At 39.2% G+C, this 10752-nt stretch overlaps 1 protein-coding gene and 1 long non-coding RNA gene across 9 annotated transcripts in view; one reads left to right on the top strand and one right to left on the bottom strand.

Annotated features, from left to right (window-relative positions):
* LOC123761078 (uncharacterized) overlaps positions 1-10752 on the top strand; it is a 47348-nt gene that overhangs the window by 8899 nt on the left and 27697 nt on the right. For 2 of the 8 annotated variants that reach the window (XM_045746996.2, XM_045746999.2), the window contains exon 1: positions 7145-7296. The exons of 1 other annotated variant lie outside the window; for it this stretch is intronic. The gene's annotated coding sequence lies outside the window, so the exon portion shown is untranslated. 5 more of the 8 variants (XM_069339424.1, XM_045747000.2, XM_045747001.2 and 2 more) reach the window with 5 other exon arrangements.
* Positions 3694-10398, bottom strand: LOC138373288 (uncharacterized). Its single transcript, XR_011231113.1, has 2 exons — positions 10118-10398; positions 3694-6158 (listed from the first exon to the last, which is right to left on the bottom strand). It is a non-coding gene; the product is annotated as an uncharacterized lncRNA (long non-coding RNA).

The following is a 10752-nucleotide window of genomic DNA, read 5'->3' as shown; positions in this document are numbered from 1 at the left end:
CCCGTCCTGGATCATTATTTTTTACTTAAGCGTTAATCTTACTCCTGAAACCGAGTGATGACCTTGACATTACTCACTTTGTACACCTTTAGGGCGCTGTTATGTTAATTTACGTAAATATCTTTATTATATTTATCAAAATCTCTTTCATTCGCCTTCCAATTTTTGTTTCCTTTTTTAGTGTCATGCCCCCTAAATGTTCCGTCTTATACTTTGTTATTGCTCACGTTACCTTACAGACCTTCAGTCACTAATCATTCGTCAAGCTGTTCCTTCCAACCAGCCTGTAGAGGTCGCCACCGTAGTACGCGACATGTGCATCTCGTCCCTCGCGTACGGTACCTTTATCTGAATATACCTAAGAGTCACTAGTGTAGTGGCCTCGACGAGGACAGGAAGCCACCGACAATGCCAGCGGTACATAGTTTTTTCCCAGTGCGCGACCTCCAGTTCATGATGAATGGTTTTGTTACCAAGACAAATTTGTCACCTTTCAAGTCGGCAATGTTCCCATGTTCCCCGGACATCCACTCACCATCAACAATGAGCCTTGACACAACTACACTTACAGCAGGAACTCGCCTCTCTTGCCTAATCATGTTCAGTGCTTACTTAAAACTATTTACCGAGTTTCTCACTTCGAAACACCGTCAACGTGATTCCCTTCAGGTGAGAAGCATACACGGGCTTGTTCCCACTGCTGGCCACGATACTCTCCATCCTGTTCACAATGTCACGTTATACCAGTCCCAGGAAAACACACTCTCATCCTGTTACGTCCATCCGTTTATCCTCACTTTGTATCTTTCGTGCTGAATATTCTTCTAGTTTATATCTTTGCACTCCATTAGACTATCCACCTGCTCCCTTAGCCTGACGGTCTCTGATCTAAGAGCTAGGCAGTGCTCGTACAGGGCTTGAGATGAGGTCATGACGTGAACATTATACTTATGATAGGAATGATAGGATATACTTATGATTATGATATGAAGCCGGCGACTTGTCGAAGGTCCCCCAATTGCCTTGACTATCTTTTCCAACTGTACTGTAAAACTTTTTTTGTTTTGCATTTACGGCTTCGGCGGGTAGGCCGAAGCCGTAAATGTTCATCCATGGTATGAATGAGTCTGCTTGGGTCTATAAAGCAATATAGGGGTTGCTTTATATGGGCCAATAAGCCTTGAACAGTTTCCTTCATTCATATTATCTTATGAACGACTGGTAATTTATTTGATAACTGATATATTTCAACTCGCCTGGACACAGTTGGACATCATCTATAAAAAAAAAATATATATATATATATATATATATATATATATATATATATATATATATATATATATATATATATATATATATATATATATATATATATATATTATACAAATAAGAGCGAGAAAGCCTTTTAAATATTTACATCACTGTTAGGTTCGTGAAGATCATTATTTAGTATAACAACATAAAGTGTTTCACACTTTCCGGGAGCGCCAGTGTGACAAGAGGGGTGACTCAAGCATATCTCGCAGACGACGTCCGCTGTGGCCTTCGTCACCGCTGCGTAAAGCATCAATGGGACGCACAAGGTGAATCCTAATTTTCTTGGTATGGCTAGGGAGTCATTGTCAAATTCTCGTTAAAACAACAAGATGTGTTATTGCTTTAAATGTTACGTTAATCTCACAGTTTGGGCCAGATATGCTACTCACATTTTAGTCATTGAGTAGATTTTCTCTGGAATGAGAGTTCCCTGCCTGGAACTGATCACACTCTACAAGGAACTTGGCATATTCTGGCTGGAACGCAGCATACTCCACCAGGCACTTAGCATACTTTACCAGGTACTGGAGTCTTATTAGGCCAGAGACTAAATATTCTCCCAAGCTACTTCAGATCAGGTCAAGTTTGGTTAAGGAAAATGGATAAAAATGGTGACAATTCTAACAATTCCACAGACAGACACACAGTATCTATACTTATTGAAGAGAATGTCTGTTTGTCCAAAATTGACAGCCAGTTGCATGGAGCCTAGCCTCACTTAAATTTGAAAGGGGAATGGTCTGGGATACAGGACACACATGGGCTGATCAGGACTTGCCAGAATTCAATAGGGAACAACGTGCCAGGGTCATATTCTGATCCCCCCATGAACATTGTAGCCACTGTCTGCCATATAAATATTGTCAAAACAAAAAATTTAAATATATGAATTTTATCTCAATGTAATATACAACATTATTCAGTAATACTGGAAAAATCAACAGAACATTTCTGATATACAGAAGGGGGAAGGAACTTTTCATTCAATCAGCTTCATTAGCTTTGTGTTGGGCTTGAAGCCTATCAACCTCTGGGAGCAGGGGGGGGGGGCACCAGCACGCTTTAGCTCTAAACTATCTTCAGGACTAGAATGTATATATGCACTTTATACACTCAGAGAGGAAAATATATAAAGGTTTAATTTATTTAGCTATCTAATTATCTAAGTATTTAATCATACTGTATATATATATAAATATATTCCCTGCAGAATCCTCCCTTGAGTGGCCGCGCGCCAATCCGGCTCCGCTCCTGATAAGGCCAGCCAGCTCACCTTCCCACCATGCTCATAGCTCCGTGTCAACAACCAATACGCAGTTACGCAGTGCATATTTAGCCTAGTTCATCTATTATGTATTCAATAGCCACCCTGTTGGTGGTGGTGGAAAGGTTCGAGACACACACATGCAGAGCGGCAGCTGTCCCTCCACCTCCCCGCCAGACGCATTCTTAAATGTTAAGATACTGTGGTTTAATATACTCATTCTTACATATGAGAACTAAATTGGTATGTTCTCATGTAAGTTCAATTTATTATACATTAAACTTCTATGTAAAGTTAGGAGTAAGTTAGGTTATGGGTTTTAGTTCCGTTGGTGATTATTTGTATTTGAAGTACATGGGTGAAGCATTTACAGCAACCCATCCTCGACTCAAGTCTATTACATTCGGCGGTCAACCCCACAGACGCATTCATAAATTTTAACATGCTGTTCATTCAAAACGGGAATTTTCTCAAATATAAATTAATATTATAATATATTGGCATATTGTGCATATATGGGCATAGATTAGGTTAGGTCAGGTGTTTAGGTTCTGTTTGCGATTATTTGTATTTGTAGTACGTGGGTGAAGCATTTATAGCGTTGTGATTCGAACAAAATTCGTCAGTGAAGCACTTGTTCCGGATATGTTCGAACGTCAGCAGTTGTGAGTCGTGTGTAAACCGCTTTTCATTCATAAACAGGGGGTTTGGCGGGTGCATGGAATCACTTTTGGATCTTTGTTTGGAGGATATTCACTATTCACCTAGCAGTAAATAGGTACCCAGGTGTTAGTCAACTTGTCATGGGGTTATATCCTGGAAAGGGTATGTCATGTAAATATTGACATACTTCGCCCTTCAAGTTCAAGTTCAAGTATGTTTATTGAGACAATAAAAAAAAATACATCTCAAAGGGATAGAGTAGCTTAGGCTATTTCTACCCTTTCTATTTCAAGTCCCCTCAAGGGGCGCACAAATTCAGTGAGTACAAATACACAAATCACAATACAAGAATCCCATTTAACGTAGCAGGTTAAAATAGGAAGCACATCACATAAGTGTTACAAGTGAGTTACAAATTACAAGGGAACAAATGAGAAGGCAGTATATAAACTTTTATATCTCATATTATTAATTATAACAGTAATCGAAAAAAGTCATAGTTTGTATATACAAAAGATGAAACAGAGAGTCATGAGCTATTTCGATGTGCTGAGTCCATAAGGAGACCGAGCTTCCAGAAATACCTTCCTGTGATTGGCTGTTGCGGCTAATACCAACACTCTTTTATGAATAAAATTTTAACTAAAAAATAGGTCCTTGTGCACAACAACAAGGTTGTTGTGAAAAAGAACAACAAATTCTGTTTTGCACCTGACAGAAATCTCCATCTAACTGAATAATTTACTCGCATAAGAGGGCAGAGCAGCGTATCATTATTTGTGTCAAGGCAACCCCCAATAATAACGTCTCAAGTTAGGTAGCCAGCCCATTTTTATATAGCATCTGTTATATCCTGCAACATTTAATTATCACTTTATTAACACTTTAAATAATTAACACTTTACTTTTTGGGGTAAATTAAAGTTAAAGCAGAATTCCATAAGCATGACTGGTGGGCTGAATTAAGATGATTTACTAAGTGGATGGCACCTATAGCTGATCCCTTCCTGTGATTGGCTGTTGTGTGAATGTCAACAAAGCGTTTCTACCAATGATATGCCATTGATTATGCACCCCATACCACTTGTGGGCGGAGCTTGGAACCTCCTACCCGAGCACAACAACCCATCTTATGGGTTGCTGTTTGGTTATTTATAGTGCGTTGGAAAAAAAACAGATGGCGTTAGTTGTATTTTGTGGGGTAATTTGTTATAGGTGTAATTTGATGTCAACAGATGGCGTAAGCTGTATCTTATGACTACTATTAACCTGCCAGTTGATAGTGTTCTCTTCTGCCGACAGATGGCATCAGCTGTGTTATTATTACTTCCGAATTCCCTTTAAACACTGAACTACAAATCCCTTGGCTTATGATAAGGTTTTATACCATTTATAATAAGTATTAGATAATTGGAGTTCCGCAATTACTTTTATTTATCAACTGTTCAGGATATCACCATATAACGTCTGGTTAGGACGTACTGCTCTCGATTGATGAAGATTAAGCCACCCAAGAGGTGGCACGGGCATGAATAGCCCGTAAACACTGCTCTCATAATATTATTCAGGGTGGTGGGGGAACAATCAAGTGAAAGCCCCAAGCCATTACGACTATATAGCACTCGGAAGGGGTCAGGATACGGATTTGAGATGGAACGGGGAAAGGAATGGTGCCCAACCTCTTGGGCGGTCGGGGATTGAACGGGGACCTGTAGGAAACGAGGCCGTCGCTCTACCGTCCAGCCCAAGTGGTTAAGTGTATTATTATTAAAACAACAATTTATGCATATAATAACAACATTTCACACTAAAAATACTTGGATAAATTGAAATTTGGTAGTGAATTCCAATCTAGGAATCTCCTATGACTAAACTGTACTTTTTAATCATATTTATGTACTTACTACTTATTATTAAATTATTAAGTACTTACTATAATAATTAAATAAATTATTTTTTTTAATATTTAAATTAAACAATAAAATAATAGGTAATAATAAATCATTGTGTAGGGGGACAGGCAGCCAGTATATGTATACATGGTAGGCTTAAACCAAGGTCCTGCAAAGGTGCCAAATTAAAGACTGGGTGCTGCCGGGGCGGGCCCAAGTTCAAGTTCAAGTTCAAGTATGTTTATTGAGATAAGCAATAAATACATCTCAAAGGGATAGAGTAGCTTAGGCTATTTCTACCCCCCTCTACTTCAAGTCCCTCAAGGGGCGCACAAATTCAGTGAGTACAAATAGACATACCAGTACAAGAATCCCATTTAACATTGCATACAGCAAGTACAGCATATAATTGTTACATTCTTGGGGCAAAATTCTTGTAGCTCATAAGTATACTGTCTATTATACCATTATCACACATCCAAACAATTTGATGTGGTACACTATTTATTTCCTTATTTCTATATTTTTCAATAAGGTGACACTCTAATACATAATGTTCTAAGGTGTTCTAACTTCGCCCTTGGGGAAGAACTCGATATAATCCTAACATGTATATATACACTGGTTGCCTGTCCCCAGGCACAATGATTAATTAATAGGTGAAGGAGTACCTTTCAGGAAGAAGGCAGAGTCATAGTGGAGAGCAATCAGACTGGAAGGGGGTAACGAGTGGAGTACTACAGGGGTCGGAACTAGGGTCCAACCTGTTCCTAATATACGTAATCTAACAGTGGAATTAATCTCATTTTTGTCATGTTTGCTGGCGATTCTAAGCTAATGAGGCGAATCAGAACTGAGGAGTGCAATATATTACAAGATGAACTAGACAATATCCAGAGATGGTCTTTGAAATGGCCGCTAGATTTTAAGCCTGACAAAAGCAAGGTTATGAGTATAGGAACTGTACCAAGAATACCTCAAATGCATGTACATCATGAAGGAAAGGCAGCTTCCAGCTTCTGGAAAAGAGAAAGACCTTAAAGACCTAGAAGTGGACACAACTCGAGATGTTCGACCTATCGAACCCGAAACGCTATGCGTACTAGTGGCTTTAGGTATTGTATGTACTACCTCTATCTTTAAATCTAACATAATGTTTGTACTGTAACGCTGCAACTATGTATGTACTGTTCCTAAATAAATTATTATTATTATTATTATTATTATTATTATTATTATCACCGGAGGCATGCGTCAGCAGAATAACGAGGGCAGCCTCCGGTTTTTCTTCAAGAACTTGAACAAAGATCCCTTCTGAGTGCAGACGATGAGTCACAATAACGTGGCTGAAGTATGTTGACCAGACCACACACTAGAAGGTAAAGGGACGACGACGTTTCGGTCCATCCTGGACCGAAACAATCGTCGATCGACTTGAGAATAACTCAAATGGTCCAGGACGGACCGAAACGTCGTCGTCCCTTCACCTTCTAGTGTGTAGTCTGGTTAACATCCCTTCTGAGTGTTGTAAACATCCTATGTGAGACCTGTTATTGAGTAAGCTGTCCCAGCATGGAACCCCTACATAAAGAAAAACCTAAAGACCTCACTACACTGAAGGAAAGTTGTAACAAGACAAACAAACAAAATTCTAACTTGTATAATTGCTATTCTCTGCCTTGTTCTCCCCTTCTTTTTATTTTTTTATTTTTTTCAATACAAATTATACTTGAAGCTCAATTACTATTAAGTTTTAGTCTAAGTGGGGGGTTTTTCCCCACACCTTGCCCGAAACGCTATGCGTAATAGTGGCTTTAGGTATTGTATGTACTATCTCTATCTTTAAATCCAACATTATGTATGTAACTCAATGTATGTACGTTTACACGAATAAAATATCTAATCTAATCTAATCTAATCTAATCTAATCTAATCTAATCTATAGATGTTATACTTAAGAAAGTTACGAAAACACATAGTAAATATTTATAGATCGACTCCCTGACCTGGAGAGCCGCTCAGCTGTTGCTTCCGAGACGTTAAAAAAGTCTTCTCGTAGTTTGGAGGTTCCTGGTTCAACCTTGACACTGTGTGGACGCCTGACTTCTGCTCCGCCTAGGGGTCGCCGGTTACCGTTTCACTTTTCCTGCTCATAAGGTTACGTTTTGCCATAAAGCATCTTCCTTCAACTGCTCGGGTGGTTGCGACACTAGGTGTCATACTGTATTGCCTCGGGGGCGTTGATGAATTATTTTTTATTTTTTATTGTTTTTAATTTTGCCCCAATGGGCGAGTTTATTGAGCAGCGTCACTCGTCCTGTGAGTGAACATACTCGATTTCTGATTTGTACTTCGGCCGTTGAGCGGGGGTCTGGAGTCTTATGTTCCCTCTGGAGGTGGAGGGCACCTGCCTCTCCTTCCGCCAGGGTTGTTACCCTGTGGGTGGTGTGGGTTGCCAGTACCTGCCCTGCCGGGATAATCGGGTGTTGCCAGGTGGTCTGCGCCACTGGGTAGTTTTATTTTGCCATCTGGCTACGTTTTGCTCTTAGGGTAGTTTTCCATCTTGTTTTCATACCGGGAATCTAGTTTGGCAGGGTACATACGTCTAATTACGTCATCGCCCTTAAATTCATCAACAATAACAACAGTACAGTATTTGCATGTAATGTAACTTTATTTGCAACTTGACTATTTATTATATTTTTACTTTAAATATATTTGACTAATTGTTTAAAGCAGTTAGTTTTGTTAGTGTGTGGTAACCCATTTTTTAATGATATTTCATCATTTTTTATATAGCAGTTTTATTTATTCATTTATTTAATTTTTGTTGTTGTCCATTCTTGGTATCTAATCCATCACCATTTTTGGGGATCATTGGAGATGCACATTACCAAAGTTCAAAGTATGTCTAGTATTAGGAGTACCGAGGGAATTAATATCTATGATTAAAGAGTCTAATCAGCTTCATTACTTTCCAACATGTTCACGGCAGCACCACTCTGGACAGTTTATCCTTATTATCCTGCATCCGTTAGGTGCAAGAGGCTCTAAATTTTATTTCAGAGTTTTTGGTGCAAAATGTCATATTTACTGAAATTCTGTCATAGCGAAGCAACACAAATCTCGCTCAGGATGGAAAATACGTTAACACATAATTCAATAGTAGTGTATGCTGTTGGGTTAGCATTGTGCACCCAAAATGAGGAGCCAAGTGCACATTGAATTAGATCGGATACTGCTTTGTCAAGAGTTTCCCTGCCTCTCTATAGGATAATCATGTAATTCCTGTTGTTGATAACAGGAAGTCTGTAGTTTTGTGTATCGAGATTCCCTTGGGCAAGCTACTGACTTTCCCCAGCATGCAACCCACAACAGCTGCCAAACTCTTGGGGTACCTATTTGAACAGATGAATTAGGTGAATGGAAATATGTCCAACCATTTCTGTCCTGAACAGGATTCGAACCCAGAATTCCCAGTCGAGTCGAGAATTAACCTAACTGTACTACCAGGACTCTCTGTGCTCCAATGAGGGGGCCAGGTTTTGGCCTCTAGTCCCTAGTAGGTTTTTATTGACTCCCCAAGGACCTGGTACAATTTAATGTAATTACCCAAGTGAAATTACTTTAGTGTTGCTACAAGATGAGAGCTACGCTCATGGTGTCCTGTCATCCCAGTACTCTTGTCATATGACTTTTGAAACTGCTGATAGTTTTTGGCCTCTATTACCTACTCATTTAACTCGTTCCAACTGATTACTACTCTGTTTGCAAAAGTAAACTTTCCAATGTTCTTTTCAGCAGCTTTGTTTCCTTAGTTTGAACCCATGTCCTCTTATTCTTGAAGTTGCAGTTTTAAAAAATTCTTCGTTGTCAATTTTGTCGATACCTGTTACTATTTTGTACGTAATGATCATATCGGTTCATTTTCTTCTATCTTAAAGCTTTGGTATATTTAATGGCTCTAATTTCTCCTCACTTTTGTTTTTCACTTTTGGGAGCCATTTGGTTGCATATCTTTGCACCTTTTCTGTTTATTGATGTGCTTCTTGAGATATGGGCACAATACAACCACTGCATACTCCAACTTTCTCACAAAGGCCATGACCAATTTCTTCAATATTTTGCCATGTACTTAAAATTTATTTTAAAGTTGAAAAGCATAACATACTCCTCATGTATAAATAACCCCTAGTTAAGAACTCTTGTGCTTGGTAAGAACTAGATATACTGCCAAGCCACACTGAGCACAGGTCAGCTAAGAACTTGGAGATTCATCATTGCTCCACCTAGAAAGTACTAAGAAAAACCCTCTACCAAACACAGGAATGGAAATCTCTCTATGAGGCTATACTCTAATGAAATGCACTAGACTAGAATAGAAGTGTCAGCTACCTGGCACACTATCAAGCCATACTGAGCACAGGTCAGTTCTGAATTTAGTGGATCACCATCACCCTGCCCAGAAAGTTCAACGAAGAAGACACTCCTCAAAATATAGCAAAATATGTACCTTTGTGACCCTTTTTGTCTTTTTTGGCAGGCTTTTTCCTCAGTGTGCGATATCTATGACATATTTAGCGCGTTTTGTTTCTGTGAAGGAACAGGAATTTTATCCCTGTCTCTAAAAGACCAATGAGAAAGTGTTGAGATGCCTGGTGAGTTGGTATTGGGCATGTGGTAATACAGTAATGTGTATAAGCTGTGGGAGCTATTGAGCCTCAAAAAAGCTCGGAATTCCCTCCATTCTATCATCTGAAAAAACAACTTGATTATTGGTATGGGAGTGTCTTTTATAGTATGTACGTATTGTGGCATTGTAATAAGGCAGTTTACGTATCGGTCAAAATATCGTTATTGATATACCTTTATCTTCTAGACAACTGGTAAAGTGTTCCTTGAGACGTTGTCTCGAGAAGCTGTATGTAGATGATTTTGGTTCCTATTTACGCTTCATGATTATGCATATGCTACCCACCTTGCGTGTCCGTAGCCTGTTAGTTGTTTCAAGGTTACATTCAGTTGGTGTTGGTTCACATTTCCATTTCCTCACCAAAGTTATCTTCTTGAGGGGGTTTGGGTGTTCTTCTTTCTGGGGCTTCTTCATTTGTGTTAGCCATGTGCCCGAATAGAGCGTGTAACTTCATACTTAATTGTTGATACCCCATACTTAAGACCTGTTGATAAGAGTTTAACAAATTTAACAAATTTAACAAATTTAACCTGTTGATAAGAGTTTAACAAATTAGTTGTGTGCCTAAGAAAAAAAAAAAGTCCTGTCCTTGCTCTGCATTGTGTATACAGTACATGACCTGCATGTTTCTTGGATTTGTTATTTTATTAATCTGATAAAAGCAAGGTCAGTTTCCAGACGCTCGGTTGTGAGAATGCACAGGGTAAAGTAAACCTAGGGCCAACCCAGAAATCAAGCATTGAATGTAATGAAACCCTTTTCTAGATGGCCTCAGTAGCTTTCTGTACCTATATCTTGTTGCTCTTCTTTACCATGGGGATAGGGTGCATCTTGGCAGGCAAGATGCGAGGGAGGTTACAGGCTGACTTGACCCATGAGTAACCTGAGCTGTTGACTGATGGTGCACATGGGTACTGGGA

The sequence above is a fragment of the Procambarus clarkii genome, chromosome 41 (assembly GCF_040958095.1).
Source record: "Procambarus clarkii isolate CNS0578487 chromosome 41, FALCON_Pclarkii_2.0, whole genome shotgun sequence".
Taxonomy (NCBI): domain Eukaryota; kingdom Metazoa; phylum Arthropoda; class Malacostraca; order Decapoda; family Cambaridae; genus Procambarus; species Procambarus clarkii.
Note: the sequence above shows the minus strand (reverse complement) of the source record. Positions and strands in the feature narration are given on the sequence as shown.